General features: G+C 36.0%; 1 protein-coding gene and 1 non-coding gene across 19 annotated transcripts in view; one reads left to right on the top strand and one right to left on the bottom strand.

The window, feature by feature from the left end:
- Positions 1-16198, bottom strand: part of KCNT2 (potassium sodium-activated channel subfamily T member 2) — a 372254-nt gene that overhangs the window by 293227 nt on the left and 62829 nt on the right. The gene's annotated exons all lie outside the window — the stretch shown is intronic.
- Positions 8719-8823, top strand: LOC137220306 (U6 spliceosomal RNA). Its single transcript, XR_010941610.1, has one exon. It is a non-coding gene; the product is annotated as a U6 spliceosomal RNA (small nuclear RNA).

The following is a 16198-nucleotide window of genomic DNA, read 5'->3' on the forward strand; positions in this document are numbered from 1 at the left end:
ACAGACATACATAAAATGTACAAGTCTCATTAAAAGGCAGTGATAATGTTAGGAAGATATTAGCAATTTATATGATAACAATGGTGCACAGAAGTATATAAACTTTTTTCTTTTGTAGCCTCACTCATTATAATCTTGCTTGGATTGTGAAAAATCAAAGCAATGTAACTGCCCAATAATAGAAAATCAGATAAAAATATTTTTGGTACATCAATAATATGGAATAGTAAGCCATCACAAATAATGATGGAAAGCTAATCATAATATATTATTAAGTGGAAAACCAATAAATAAACAAACAAAAATAGGTTACCAAATACCATTGTCGTTTGATTCTGTTTAGATAAAGCCCATACATTTCAAAATAGAAAAAAAAAAAATCTGGATTATTATACACCAAGTTATTAGCATTGATGAAATTATGCTTTTGTAGGTTTTTTGAAGTTTCTGGTGGTTGTTGTTAATCAATTATTTTCCACCTTTCCCGTAGTGACCACGTACTACTTATGTAATAAAAATAAAGCACTGGGCTTCCCTGGTGGCGCAGTGGTTGAGAGTCCGCCTGCCAATGCAGGGGACACCGGTTCGTGCCCCGGTCCGAGAAGATCCCACATGCCGCGGAGCGGCTGGGCCCGTGAGCCATGGCCGCTAAGCCTGCACGTCCAGAGCCTGTGCTCCGCAACGGGAGAGGCCACGGCAGTGAAAGGCCCGCGTACCGCAAAAAATTTTTTTAAAATAAATTAATAAATAAATAAAGCACTAACTAAAGAAAATGAACCAGTTGTACCAAGTGACATCACTATCACAAAGTTTGACCACGATTTTACTTCCTAAAATGTGTATCCCTTCAAAATCACTTTCTGGATGTCATTTACAAAGATCCAAATAATTGCTCTCTGGTGACATGAGGTCATTTTAAAGTACGTCATGCTGGAAATCACATGACATCCAGAGTCAGAATTGAGAGCTCCTCATCCTAAATGCTACTTACTAGTTAGTTCAGCTAATTAGACTTCAGGCCCTACCAGCTTCCCAGGGTTATTTGCTAAGCTCAGAAAAGAAGTTTAGAAGAATAAATCAAAGGCCAAATATTTACTGTAGATAGCAATTTTACAAAACATAAGTTCTTGACCTTATCACTATAGATCAAGCACTGTATTACCTAATATCCTTATTTACCTTATTAATATCCTTATTACCTAATATCCTTATTAAGTTATCCTATAACTTATATCCTTCTGCAGAGTCTCTGGAGGTTGCTTCTGTCATTCCTTCTAGTACAATGTATGCGCTTTGCTGTTCAGAGCTTAGGAGGCATTTTCTTCAACTCAACGGAGCTGGACCCATACTTTTCCACCAGTCTCATCAGGGAGTCCCACAGTTCTCAGAGCAGAATCCCCAAGCAGACTTCCTAGAGAACAGGTTACCATCTGAGGATTATAATGTTGAGGGAAATGGACAAAATTCAGAGCCACAGGACTTGCATAGACTGGCTAGTCCCATAGGACTTTGAACAAACCAAGGTTACCTAACTGTTCTGAGACTCACAGTTTCCTCGAAGTGGTGAAATGGGGGTAGTAATTCTTACTTCCTAATGTTAACGAGAACGAAATGAGAATGCGTGTGCAATACCTAATATAGAAACTGACATAGTAGCCTCTCGATTTTCTTTCTCATATCCTTATTAGCCTGGTATTCTTAAGATAACCATCATTATCACACAAGGCTAATAAAATTTTACCCCACAGCAAATAGACATTTTAGTAAGGCGTCCCAGTATTATCACTAAGAAATGTAGATTTGTGGTAAGTTTATTGAAACAACAAAAATAACTCAAGGGTTCCGAGATGATTATAGCAGGATCTCTAGTCAGGCTGTACTACAGTCTCTCTCCATGAAGTAATCAGAGATGCCTTTATTTCAGCAATTTAATGTAATTAGACCATATGGCTGCTGGTGGAAGTGCAGAAGCACAGCTGAAGCAGTATTTCCTAGCATTTATAAGTTTTATAAAGTGATGGCAGAGAGTACCTAGGTAGGCTTATCTGTGAACTAACTTTTTTGCTCTGCCCATGCATAAGCCATCAAAATCCTCAAACTGGTGATTTAGCTTCGTTTGCTCAATACTACAGTAAAGTGGGTTTTCTTAGTAAACAAAGCCTTCATTAGTCTTTTCTCCCTCTTAGGAAAGAAATGCCTTATCACATGCTCACATTCATTTATTTCACAGTGACTGCAAATGGGGATCAACAGAAATAATATTCTGACTTAAACCTTTAGTCCATGAAATATCTTTTCAAAACATCAGAGTTTGGGCTAACAGTGCACGCTGCCAGGAACAACTCATTCTGACTCTGAATAGTATCATCAACACCAACAGTAGCCAAGCAAGAAGCAGGGAAAAGTAGGTGATTTGTACCATTTCCATGTAATGTATTTGGACATCATTTGAGTTTCCAGAACTAAATCAACAGAGCCATTCAACAGCTAAGTTCATTTTTAAACTTCATATGCTGGAGCCCTTTAACATTTCTGAGCTCAAACTTGGAACATGAGTCTTACTAACCAGAAAGGAAGGAAAATGTGGAGATAAACAAACGAGAAGACAGACAGAATCCTTGAGACCACCATATGTTTCTTATTTCATACTAGAATGTTCAGTATACCTAGCAGGATTCTGTGTGCATAATATTTATTAAATGAAATACAAAGAAAAAGTCAAAAAATTGTAACTATATTGCAACCTCCAATAATTTATCAGAACACACTTTTCAATATATTTAACGATTCCCTGCGGCTGAGCCAAAATCAATTACCTCTGCTTTCTATTTGAACTTTTGCATGTAAAAAGGGATGTTTATAGGATAATATCCCGCTCTATTAATATGCTTTGATAAATAATCAAGTTGATGAGCTCTTCTTATGGAGAAAAGGAAACCCTCCTACACTGTTGGTGAGAATGCAAATTGGTACAGCCACTACAGAGAACAGTATGGAGATTCCTTAAAAATGAGTTGCCATATGGTCTAGCAATCCCACTTCTATGCATATATCTGGAGAACACTATAATTTGAAAAGATACATGCACCTCAATGTTCATAGAAGCACTATTCACAATAGCCAAGGCATGGAAGCAACCTAAGTATCCATCGACAGATGAATGGATAAAGAAGATGTGGTATATATACACAAAGAAATCTTAGCCATAGAAAAGAATGAAATAATGCCATTTGCAGCAACATAAATGGACCTAGAGATTATCATACTAATATGTGTAATCTAAAAACAAAAAATGATACACATGAACTTATTTACAAAATGGAAACAGACTCACAGACTTAGAGAACAAACTTACTGTTACCAAAGGGAAAAGGTGGGGGGAGGGATAAATTAGGAGTTTGGGATTAACAGATGCACACTACTATATATAAAATAGATAAGCAACAAGGACCAACTGTATAGCACAGGGAACAATATTCAATATCTTGTAATAATCTATAATGGAAAAGAATCTGAAAAACAATGTGTGTGTGTGTGTATAAATATATATACATGTACATATGTATATATATATCTCACTTTGCTGTACACCTGACACTAACACAACATTGTAAATCAACTATACTTCAATTAAAAAAAATAATAAAGGCAGTATCAGTAGCATATAGGAAGTGGGAAATCCAAACCACCTGAATCAGTTAATGACAACTCCAATGAAAAAAGACAACTGAAAACAACTCTAATAAGTATTTCAGAAAATGTAGTAAAATTGGGCTCTTTAAAAACAGTCCAAAAAATGTTTTTGAGTCATGCTCATTTTCTTCGTACATTTTTATAACCTTGGTTTTGTAGCATCATGACCTGATAGGAGAAGGATATTATATGTAACACAAGTTATAGGTAATTATGTTCATAGGGAACCCTAATCTGAAGTATCTACAACTGTATATAATGTCAAGCCATATTAAAATGAGATTTTACTAAATTGTAAGACTCTGTTTTCAATATACCATTTGACTATCTTGATTCATTAGTCTCAAAATTTTCTAACTTCTGCTTACTATCCTAGCACCACCCAGCTGAAAAATTAACTTTAAAATGTATTCAGAGGATTAGAGCTTCAGAAATGAAATATGCACTTCCATGAAATGTATCTCTATTTGAATGAAAAATAAATAAATGGCTTTAACTCCCTCTTCATGTTTTATTATGTTACAGTTTTATATTTTGTTGAAGTGAGGGCATTTCATGTATTTCCTGCAAAGTGTTGTTAAATAACTTCCTGAAGACAGAAATGAGAAATGAATACAAAGAATAATTTTAAATAACTAATATATTTCAAGAAATTATCCATTATAAACTCACTGAGCTTCTTCAGTTATTAAAAAAAATAATAGGACTATTTACTGAGGATTGACAAAAGGATATGAGAAAAAAAGATTGGGGGGGGATAAAACAAAGTAGATAGAGTATCAGTGCCATTAATTCATTCATCCAATAAACATTTGAGTACTCCATATGTACTGGGCACTGTATGGCCTGCTGAGAATACTATGCCCTCCCTCACAGGGCTTTCTGAAATCATTATTATGCATACATAAAGTATAATCATTGGTATATTTAATAATTTTCAACATGCTTATCATGTTTTAACTATAAATTTCTGACTTCTGTGAATAAATATCAAAATATTAATATCTTACACTCTGTAAAAAAGTTTAAAAATAAGAACAGCTAATGTTTTTAAGGGTATTAGTGTCTCTTACATAGAACGGCATTATTCCACATTCTTGACAAATATTTTCAATTTCATCACACACAATATTTAGTTTTTATTTTAAATAAACTACTCTTCTTACAAAGAGGGGATTTTCCTCCTCCTTTATAGTCATTAAGTAATGACTGCAACTCTTATCAATAGAATAAAAGGCAATGGCATGATCTTAGTAGTAGTTTCTGCTTTAAATTGTGGAAGCAGATATGAAATAAATTTTTTCTCTGACATCTACAGGTCAGTAAGTGAACCTTCTAATTATTAGCCTTTAAATGATCATTAAAATTAAAGAAATTGTCTGATCTCTAAAGCCCTATGATTTGGAATCAATAATTTAATTATTTAATTACAGAATGCTCTGGTACACCGGAGATAAACCCACAAATCTCTAAAAGGATTTTAAAATGTATATTTGCCAGGGCTAAAGAGAGAATGTCTTAACAGCATGGCAGATGACTGTTGAAGGTCATAATCATCCAATTGGTTAGCATATTTCAAGCTATTAGTGCAAGATTCTAACGCAAAATGAAAATTTAACCTTTTCCAAACAAGTGATAATATTAATTATAATGGCGTGCTACTAGTTTTTGCTTTTACTGAAACAATCCTGTTTAAATAATTTAATAAACTCGTAAAATACTCTGAAATAATCTCTATGCAATAAATCAGTATCTATTCAACAAAGGTTTGTTTAAATTTAAATAGTAATAAAGTAAAATGCATTTCCTATGTTGAAGTCCCTTTTTAAGGGTAGCTGAATTTTACTCTCAACATTATAGCTATAATTCAATGCTGTTGTTGGGATGAAAGGATCACACTCTTAATTATCTTAAGTCCCAGAGAAAGAGCGCATGCTTTAACAAATGTTATAATCCCTCCAGAAAAACACTTCATTCTCCCTCTAACCACTGCGAAAAACAATCCCCTGATATCGGGGTGTCATCCAATGTTCTGAACATCTGAGGATGCAAGAGGAAACAGACTGAAATTGCAGAAAGAAAAATTAAATTATACATATAACTGCAAGTCAGGGACCATATTTGGAAAAAAAAAAAAAACCTCTATTTTAAACTCCATTTGCCAATTTTCCAATCCAATTCCCCTTAAAAGGGAAGCTAGATAAAGTAAAATCACTCAAGTGAAAATTACGTAATGAAAGTCACTATGAATTCAATTTTCCTGTTTATATGTTTGTGAAAATAGCAGCACTGAACATCAACCTACCAACAGACAGCAACAAAACTTTGAACACCTAAGTTCCATGAGCATAGAATGGTGCCAAGTGGAAGCAGCATATTTATGTGACTGAATAGTAGTTGTTGTTGTTCAGTTCTATAACCATGGAGTATGATCACCTCTGTTAAAAATTACAGTCCAGGGATTCCCTGGTGGCGCAGTGGTTGAGAGTCCGCCTGCCGACGCAGGGGACGTGGGTTCGTGCCCCGGTCCGGGAGGATCCCACATGCCGCGGAGCGGCTGGGCCTGTGGGCCGTGGCCGCTGGGCCTGCGTGTCCAGAGCCTGTGCTCCGCGACGGGAGAGGCCACAGCAGTGAGAGGCCCACATGCCACAAAAGAAAAAACAAAACACTACAGTCCATCCCCTAGCTAGTACATAGGGGAAATGTTGCTAATCCTCTTCTTCATTACTTCGTCTATAAAATAGAAATAATATCTACTTCATAGTGTTGGTAACTGGATTAAGTGAGATAAAGTACCAAGTGTCTAGCATCTAATCATCACTCGAAAGTGTTATGTCTTCTTCCCTAAGTAATATATTGAATTGAACATATAAGACAAAAAAAAATTAAGATATTTAATAATCAGTATTTTGAATACACTAAAGCAAAAAACATCAGTTAAAAATGAAATGAATTGTGTTCAGAACCCAACAACATATTTTGCTGTACTTCAGGGGTCAGCAAACAATAGCTCAGAAGCCAAATCTCGCCCACTGCCTGTTTTTTTTTATAACCTGTGAACAAAGCATGTTTTTTATATTTTTAAATGTCTGGAATAAATTCAAAGAAGAAGAATATTTCATGGCATATGAAACTCAAATTTCAATGTCCATAAATAAAGTTTTATTTCAGCTCAAACATGTTCATTCATCTACATATTGTGTACAGATGCTCTTTAAGTTACAACAGCAGAGTTGACTACTTGTAAAAGAGTCCTTACGGCCTACAGGGCCTAGACTAATTACGGTAATATCTGGTCCTTTCCATAGGAAAAATTTGCTGATTCCTGTTCTAGCAAGCAGAATATCCTATCTTCTGCCATAACCTATTTTGTTACATTTTAGCAAGACCTTTAAGAGACTCACTTTTTGATTATAGAGGATTTGTTTTAATTATCTGATAATACACCCTGGACTTTTAACTAATCCATATCCTATGAGATGAGATGATGTCAGGACACTAAAAAAAAATGATTATTGAGGGCTTCCCTGGTGGCGCTATGGTTGAGAGTCCACCTGCCGATGCAGGGGACACGGGTTCGTGCCCCGTTCCAGGGGGATCCCACACGCCGCAGAGCGGCTGGGTCTGTGAGCCATGGCCGCTGAGCCTGCGCGTCTGGAGCCTGTGCTCCGCAACAGGAGAGGCCGCAACAGTGAGAGGCCCGCGTACCGCAAAAAAAGAAAAAAATGCTCATTGAATGGAGATATGGATGAAAATTGGGTAGAGGACAAAGCCCGGAGAAAGACTTTTCACAACATTCTTGTACAGTCATTGATTATTAATATATGTAAATATGTTACCTATTCAAAGTATATGCTTATTTTTTAAGAGAGGAGATGATCAAACCCTTTAAGCACAATGATTTCCTCTGTCAAATTAAGAAAAAATTGTGTATAGTTTTTATAAAAGGAAGAAATATAACATTTATAATTTTAAAAATCAAGATTTAAAAGGCTTAAATAACTAACTCACTTACACTGAGTTAAAATCTACCTAACGTATTCTATTAAAAAAATATAGTTTCTAAGGTGCACTTTTTAATCTAATTAGAATTTCTTAATTACCGTCTATGAATTGAACCAAATATGCATTACCCTTCCAAAGACATAGCCACAAAGTGATATTGTCTTTTCAAGACAAGGAAAAGGAGCAACTTCCATTTGATTTTGTATATAAAACTTCATAACATCTGATTTATGTATGTAAAACTTCAGAGATCATTGATTTGGAGTAAACATGTAGGCATTTTCATAGAACTCTGCCTAACATATAGAATACTGGATACAGGAGTCAGAGGTCTAACATAAGTCTGGAATATCTGGAAGTGGTTGGAGGAGACTAAATTCCAGGCAACTTTCTAGGGTTCTCCCTTCTTACATAATCTTCCTTCTGAGTTATCAACCTGCTCAGCCTCAAAGAAATGGGAATTAGGAACAAATAACTTAGTTGAGAAAGAATCATGAACATGTCCATGGAACTTAGAAGTTGGGAGGTATTTTCAAGTCCGTTATTTCATTCCCTCAACCATTCAACGAAAATACATAAATTTATTGAGTGCCTACGATGGGTAAGGCACCCAGCTTGAGAGTGGAGAGAAAACAATGAACAAGAGAGACATGGTCCTCCTCCTGAAGACAATGAACAAGAGGTTCTGTTAAAGGATGATGGATACTGGGCTTCCCTGGTGGCGCAGTGGTTGAGAGTCCGCCTGCCGATGCAGGGGACACGGGTTCGTGCCCTGGTCCGGGAAGATCCCACATGCCGCGGAGCGGCTGGGCCCGTGAGCCATGGCTGTCGGGCCGGCGCGTCCGGAGCCTGTGCTCCGCAACGGGAGAGGCCACAGCAGTGAGAGGCCCGCGTACCGCAAAAAAAAAAAAAAAAAAGAAAAAGGATGATGGATACTGAAGATGCTGGCATATGTGTTATAAGAGGAGAGTTAAGGAAACATATAGAAGGAGGATTTAACCTGGTCCAGAGTTCAGAATGCTCACTTAGGCATCAGATCTACCAGAACTGGAACCATGCAGAGAAGATAAGCATGGTCCCTGTGCAAAGATGACAGAGTTCCACAAAGCCGAGAAAATAACCAAGGAATAGAGATCCGAAGGGTCAGAAAGAAAAAAGCTGGTAGAACACCAAGGAACAAAGTGAAAACAGAAATAAATACTGTGAGATATTTTGTATTGTTATAAATTGATAATATAACTATTTAGCTAACATGTAAGCAAACCATTCATTTAAAATATAGTGGTAGTGGTCTTGAAAGCTATTGACTTACAATTCTTCAAGGGAATTCACTAGAGTTAAGCTTCATGCATAAGAAATTTGGTTCATGATTTAATTTGTAACTTCCAAACAATTATATTTGATATGTAGATAATTATCCCATCTGTCTCTCAGCAATATCTTAGAGAATTAACATTTTAACATACTGCAATTGTGAGGATTCTGAAATCAGAAGACTAAAGTTTAATCTCAGCAAAATGTCTTGTGTACATCTCACAAGGGATTATCAATCAGAAGTTTCTTCTGGTATAACCACAGAAAGATAAATTTTGTCAGATTGAATAGCAATTAAAACATCACACTACCATCTTAATACTCTCAAAGGTAAATCTGTGAAAGTAAGAATATAATGAAAAAGAAAATATTGCGAGACAAAAGGAGTCCAGACAAAAACGAAACTTAATTTTTAAAAACTGTAAAGTACATTTAACTTACGTTTTTTTCATCTTTTTTTTTTTGCGGTACGCGGGCCTCTCACTGTTGTGGCTTCCCCCGCTGCGGAGCACAGGCTCCGGACGCGCAGGCCCAGCGGCCATGGCCCACAGGCCCAGACGCTCCATGGCATGTGAGATCCTCCCGGACCGGGGCACGAACCCGTGTCCCCTGCATCGGCAGGCAGACTCTCAACCACTGTGCCACCAGGGAAGCCCTGTTTTTTTAATCTTTAAGGAACCATTCCATAGTGGAAAAATGGACATCTCCAAGACTTCGTATAAAGTGAAAAAAAGAAATGTACAAAATAGACTATATAATCACTAGCATTTGTATAAAGATGAAAAAAAGAAATATGTATATATATATATATCCTTCCAAATTTGTAGTATGTTTCTTGAACCATATACCAGAAACAAAGGACCAGCTAAACTGCTTGTCTTTGGAAATGCAAACTGGGAGGGGGTGGGGGGGAGGAGGGAGAATTTTCATTCTATTTCTTCTATGCCTGTTTGCACAGTTTTAAAATGTTAAACCATGTGAATGTATTACATATTAAAAATTATTTTTGAAAAATTATATAAATTTTTATAATTATATATAATATATATTATATAATTTTAATTATAACATATAATATATATTATACAACTTTAATTATGTAAAAATATTTATACATATATATTTCAAGTTCTAATAACCCTCTTCCCAAACTAACAGAAGTGTTTTAATTATAAATGGGGTTACAATTATAAACGTAAAAGGGCATCTTGGGGAATTTTAGATTTAGAATTTTAGATTTCCAAATTTATTTGGAAATAAATTTGCCTAATACATCTCTAGTCTGGAAGTGAACTGCTGGATGTCAGAAACTCTCTGATGGTTTGAACACTTTCTTTGATATGATTCCATATTCTCACTGAGTAGTCTTTTCTTCCTAATTTGTTTTCAGACATAAAATTCACTGGAAAAAGAATGCCCTAAGCAGTGTTAAAACACATCAGCAGGCCTGGCACTTTTATGTCTCATTATACATGATCAAATTTGTTTTGTAATACAAATAATGTCTCCTGTGAGATTAAACAGTGAAATTTTTCTCAGGATGTGAGCAGTTGAGGAAAAAACTTTGGAATAAAAACTGACCACAAAATAAGAAGAGTGGGTTTAACTCTGAAATTTATGAAATGTTTTCCTGGACAAGAGGAAGAGAAAAAAATCAATCCTCATTTCATTCTTAGCAAAAGATTAAAAAAAAAAAAGCCCAGTGGACTTCTCAAAGAAGCCTAGCAGGCTTGGAAAACATGATTTGGTTCAAATATATTTCTGTTTTCTCCAAACATGCCAAAAGTTACTAGCAGGAATTACAATTCCTGTGAATTATGAGATATTTCCCACAACCCTAATCCCAAAAACAACCATTAAAAGAATTGTCTAGGTTTGGATTTTTACTTTCACCAGAGGTTTTTGGAAAGCAAAAAAGAAGGCTTTGGGAGACAAGCAGGGTATAATGATGCAGTGACTGTAATATTAAAAAGAAAGCAAGGGAAGAATAAAGCCACCTCCATGTGTTAGCTCTAATCTTCACCAGGACCATGAGAGGAACCACCTGGACTGAGGGGAAGAGGGACAGAAAAATGGTACCAGAGTATAAGCAGAGCCATGACCTTGGGGAAACAGTCTGACTGGGAAGCTGCTAATATCATGAGGGACCAAAGAGAAACCTGGGAGCAAGACTGCACTCCACTTGGCTTTTTTCTTTTAGTGATTGTATTGTGATATAATTCTCATAGCACAAAATTTACCTATTTAAAGTATACAATTCAGTGGTTTCTAGTATATTAGCAGAGTTGTGCAATCATCACCAAACCTAATTTTAGAATATTTTCAGCCCCCCAAAGAAACCCTATACCCATCCACCATGAGCAATGTCTCTACATCCCACTCCCAACCCACCCCAGACCCTGGCAAAGACTAATCTATCGATACTTTGTGTTTTTATAGATTTGCCTATTCTGAATATTTCATATGAATGGGCCACACAATATGCAATCTTTTGTGACTGGCTCCTTTCATTTAGCATAATATTTTCAAGGTTCATCCATGTTGTACCTTGTACAAGTACTTAATACCTTCATATTGCTGAACAGTATTCTTTGGGTAGATATATCACATTGCACTTACCCATTCATCTATTAATGGGCACATAGCTTGTTTCTATTTGGGGGCTATTATGAATAAAGCTACTATAAACACCCACGTACAAGTTTTTGCATGAACGCATGTTCCCATTTCTCTTGAGTGTACACCTAGGATTCCTGGGTCATATGGTAAATCTGTGTTTCACCTTTTCAGAAATTGCCAGACTGCTTTCCAATGCAGCTGCACCAGTTTACACGCCCACCAGCAATATATGAGGGCACTGATGTAGGTGGAAAGGAGGTTCTCACCGTGGTTTTGATTTCCATGCCCATGATGGCTGTAATGCTATCTTTTCTTATGCTTCTTGGCCAATTTGTATACATTCTTTGCAGAAATGCCTATTCAGATCCTTTGCCCATTTTTAAAAACTGGGTTATTTGTCCTTTGATTATTGAGTTGTAAAAGTTGTGCATATATTGTAGATTATAAATATCTAGAATATCTGATATATGTTTTGGGAATATTTTCTTCTATTACATGGATTATCTTTTCACTTTATTGATGATGACCTTTGAAACACACAATTATTTAATTTTGATAAGGTAAATTTATTTTTTTTTCTTTTGTCGCTTGTACTCCTGATATCATACCATGTGTCGTTATTATAGAGGAAACTATATATCTTCTGAGAGGGGAGCCTAATGAGCTACTTGCCATCTCTGGGCCATATGGGCCTTCCAGTGATAGCAGCCAACAATGTGACATTTATATTATCAACAGATGGACATCTTCCCATAACTCTGAGTGTTTTCCAAGTCACCTCTGCTTGTACCCTGTGGCCACAGTTCAGAACATTCATCGGTCTCTGAAATAGAACATTGGTGATAATTCCTAAGGGTAATGACATAGTACAGAAGGAAAACTCTACACATCAGGGTCGAGTGAGTGATGAAATCTCCCATTCGTAAAAAAGCTGGTTATTACTATGTTGAAACAGAAGAAAAACAAACAAATCTGAACACACAGATAGAGTTCCCAAGAAACGGAACAAGTAAAATGGAGAAAAAAATTTTAAACTTTATCAAAGAAAACTGTACTGAAGTAAAGGAAACTCAAATCTATGGCAACTTACGGCACACTGTGCACCACAAAAATATTGATAGTAAAGCTAAGATATTCTGGTAAAGTTACTAAACTTCATAGAAAAAGAGTTGTATATATACTCCCTAAGTACAAGAAGGGGGAGATAGGTGTATTAAACTGTTCTGAGATTTCTTCCAGAAAATAATCTCTGAAAGCACAGCAGTATCACCAGTATTAAGCATCAAAGAATAACAAAGTATATATCCATGCACTTTGGCCTTCCAGGAGAAGGACAACATGCCTTCTCAAGCATGCAAGAAGCTAAAGGAAACAATACTCGTTGGACTGTCTTGGGAAGAGAATAGTAATATTTAATGAAATCTTTGCATTTAAGAGATGAATCAAAATAAAAATTCAGGATGGGAGATGCTGTAAGTACTACTGATAAGATAATTGTACCCCTAAATAAAGTAGTAAGCTTAAACAATTATTAAAATCATGATGGTAGAATGGAACGTGAATATTAGAAACCTTGACACTGCAAAAAAAATTGTTTTGAAGAAACAAAATCGGGAGGTGAAAGTGCAAAGCAGTGCAATGATATTTATTTCCTCATCCTTCATTGGACAGACAACAGATGTGCAAACTTGAAACACAATGTTATTACATTTTAGAAGACATTTAAAATCTAATACCTCTTCTTGTAAAGAAAGGTTTGCTTCAAGTTCAGCAATACCTTCAATTTCACTTAAATTTCTTCGTATTTATAAATTCTCAATAATTCTGATTTCAGAAAAAAATAACTTAGTATCTTTCATTTTAAAATGTTTTATAGATAGCATGATTTCACTTCAGTAAAATTTTCTCTCTCGTCCTTTCCCCATCCATCCATCCATCCATCTTTCTACCTATAGCTACATCTATATCTGTATATAGAAATGTCTAAAATTATCATATGATAATGTTATTTCTGAGTGGTTGAGTGAGTTTCCTTATTTCCATTTCTCTGTATTATCTTTATATCTTAAATAAACATGTATAATTTACACAAAAACAATACAGCTATTTTTTTAAAACATTATTATTAAAAATTTGTCATTTCATAATGTAACATATTAAAAGTAAACTCCAGTCTGGTAGAGCCCAAGGAAAAGTATTTTAAGGTAGCACTTCTCAAATTTTAAAACAGATACAAATCAACTAGGAATCTCATAAAATGCAGGTTCTAATTCAGTAGGTCTGGACTGGGTCCAAATTTTTAGCATTTCTAGTAAAGGCCCAAGGCCATCCACTGAACAATAGATTTTAAGGAATTTCATGGAGTTGCTCATTAAATAAGCAGAACTTTTATATGCCATGAAAATGAGTATATGAGGGGAATTAGAGAAAACAATAGTAACTAATAAATAAAAATACTAAAAACCTATTCTTGGCATTGAACTTCTACAGTAAGTCACTTAAGGAAGATCTGTTTTCATAGTTTTTTAAAATATTATTTTACCCAATCAAATGAGCAGAAGATCTAAATAGACATTTCTCCAAAGAGGACATACAGATGGCTAAAAAGGACATAAAAAGATGCTCAACATCACTAATTGTTAATGAAATGCAAATCAAAACTGCAGTGAGGTACCACCTCACACGTGTCAGAATAGCCATCATCAAAAAATCTACAAACAATAAATGCTGGAGAGGGTGTGGAGAAAGGGAACCCTTTTGCACTGTTGGTGGGAATGTAAATTGGTACAGCCACTATGGAGAACAGTATGGAGGTTCCTTAAAAACCTAGAAATAGAACTACCATATGATCCAGCAATTCCACTCCTGGGCATATACCCAGAGAAAACCATAATTTTAAAGGATACATGCACCCCAATGTTCATTGCGGCACTATTTACAATAGCCAGGTCATGGAAGCAACCTAAATGTCCATCAACAGATGAATGAATAAAGAAGATGTGGTACATATATACAATGGAATATTACCCATAAAAAAGAACAAAATAATGCCATTTGCAGCAACATGGATGGACCTGGAGATTGTCATGCTGAGTGAAGTCGGACACAGAAAGACAAATATCATATGATATCGCTGCTATGTGGAACCTACAAAAGGGGACAAATGAACTTATCTACAAAACAGAAACAGAGTTACGGATGTAGAAGGCAAGATTGTGGTTGCCAGGGGGTGGGTGAGGGGAGGGATAAATTGTTACTACTATATATAGAATAGATGACTAATTTGTAATTTTGAAAGTTCATTTTCTTCCATTTTTCTCAATTGTGACTCCATTTTTTTACACATGAACTCTAGGTGAAATACTATATGGGAAAATTCATTGGAGAAAAGAAACAATTATTCTGCAGGAAATAGGCCCCATGCCAGAGAGTGAGAACTGTCTAAGGAGTAAAACCTATAAAAAGTATACACAATTTTATTATGTGACTTGAAGCATCATGTCACAAACCCCAAATATTCTATCTATAATTTGAAATAAATCCTTCTAAATCTCTGGCAATATACAAAAATCCTAGACCTATGTTTCCCAAATAGCCTCCAAATCTGTTAGGGAATTTGTTTAAAATGGACATTCAGGGGCTGGGGCACCAGGCGCCAAATATGGGCTTTCAACAAGTGATGCATACTAAAAACTGAGAACATGAACATGTAAGTCTACTACTTAGATTCATTCGAGTATTTATTTTTTATTGCTAGCTGAAAGCAGAGTTTAATTGGATAAGGCCTGGGTATTCTGGTAGAGGTTAAGCTAAACAGCAAGTTATAAAAGTCATCATAGGGCTTCCCTGGTGGCGCAGTGTTTGAGAGTCTGCCTGCCGATGCAGGGGACACGGGTTCGTGCCCCGGTCCGGGAAGATCCCACATGCCGCGGAGCGGCTGGGTCTGTGATCCATGGCCGCTAAGCCTGCGCGTCCGGAGCCTGTGCTCCGCAACAGGAGAGGCCACAACAGTGAGAGGCCCACGTACCGCAAAAAAAAAAAAAAAAAAAATAGTCATCATAAACCTTTGCAAGAAGGAAGAAGTTCAGTAGGAAACCTCGTGGGCCCTGACACCTGAATATTCTTAGCAGAAAGCAGATGAGCCAGAAAGAGGACAGAGTGGCAAAGAAATATAGATGAGAAGGCCCCAAAGACAGACCTCATGTTCTCACAGATGTTCTAAGACTAGCCTGGTTCTTTCTTTAGTCAAACAAACTAGAGCTAGAAATGGTCTTCCGTTCCGTCCCACTGGTTTACAAATGAAGAGACTGAGAACCCACAAAGTTAAATGGTTGTGCTAATCTAGTGTCATAAAGATGTAAACAAAACCCAGGTCTCCATCTCCTTTTAGCTATACCTCTAAGATATACCACTTGATTTCTCAGAAGTCTATTTTCTCAATAGATACAGGAGAAAATATATTTATAAGTATATCCTTTAAAATCAGTTAATGCCTCTAGGGTATATTCTCTATCTGTTCAAAATCTTTCTTAGGAGTATAGGACTATATATATATTATAATATATTA

Source organism: Pseudorca crassidens, chromosome 2 (genome assembly GCF_039906515.1).
Source record: "Pseudorca crassidens isolate mPseCra1 chromosome 2, mPseCra1.hap1, whole genome shotgun sequence".
In the NCBI taxonomy this organism is placed as follows: Eukaryota; Metazoa; Chordata; class Mammalia; order Artiodactyla; family Delphinidae; genus Pseudorca; species Pseudorca crassidens.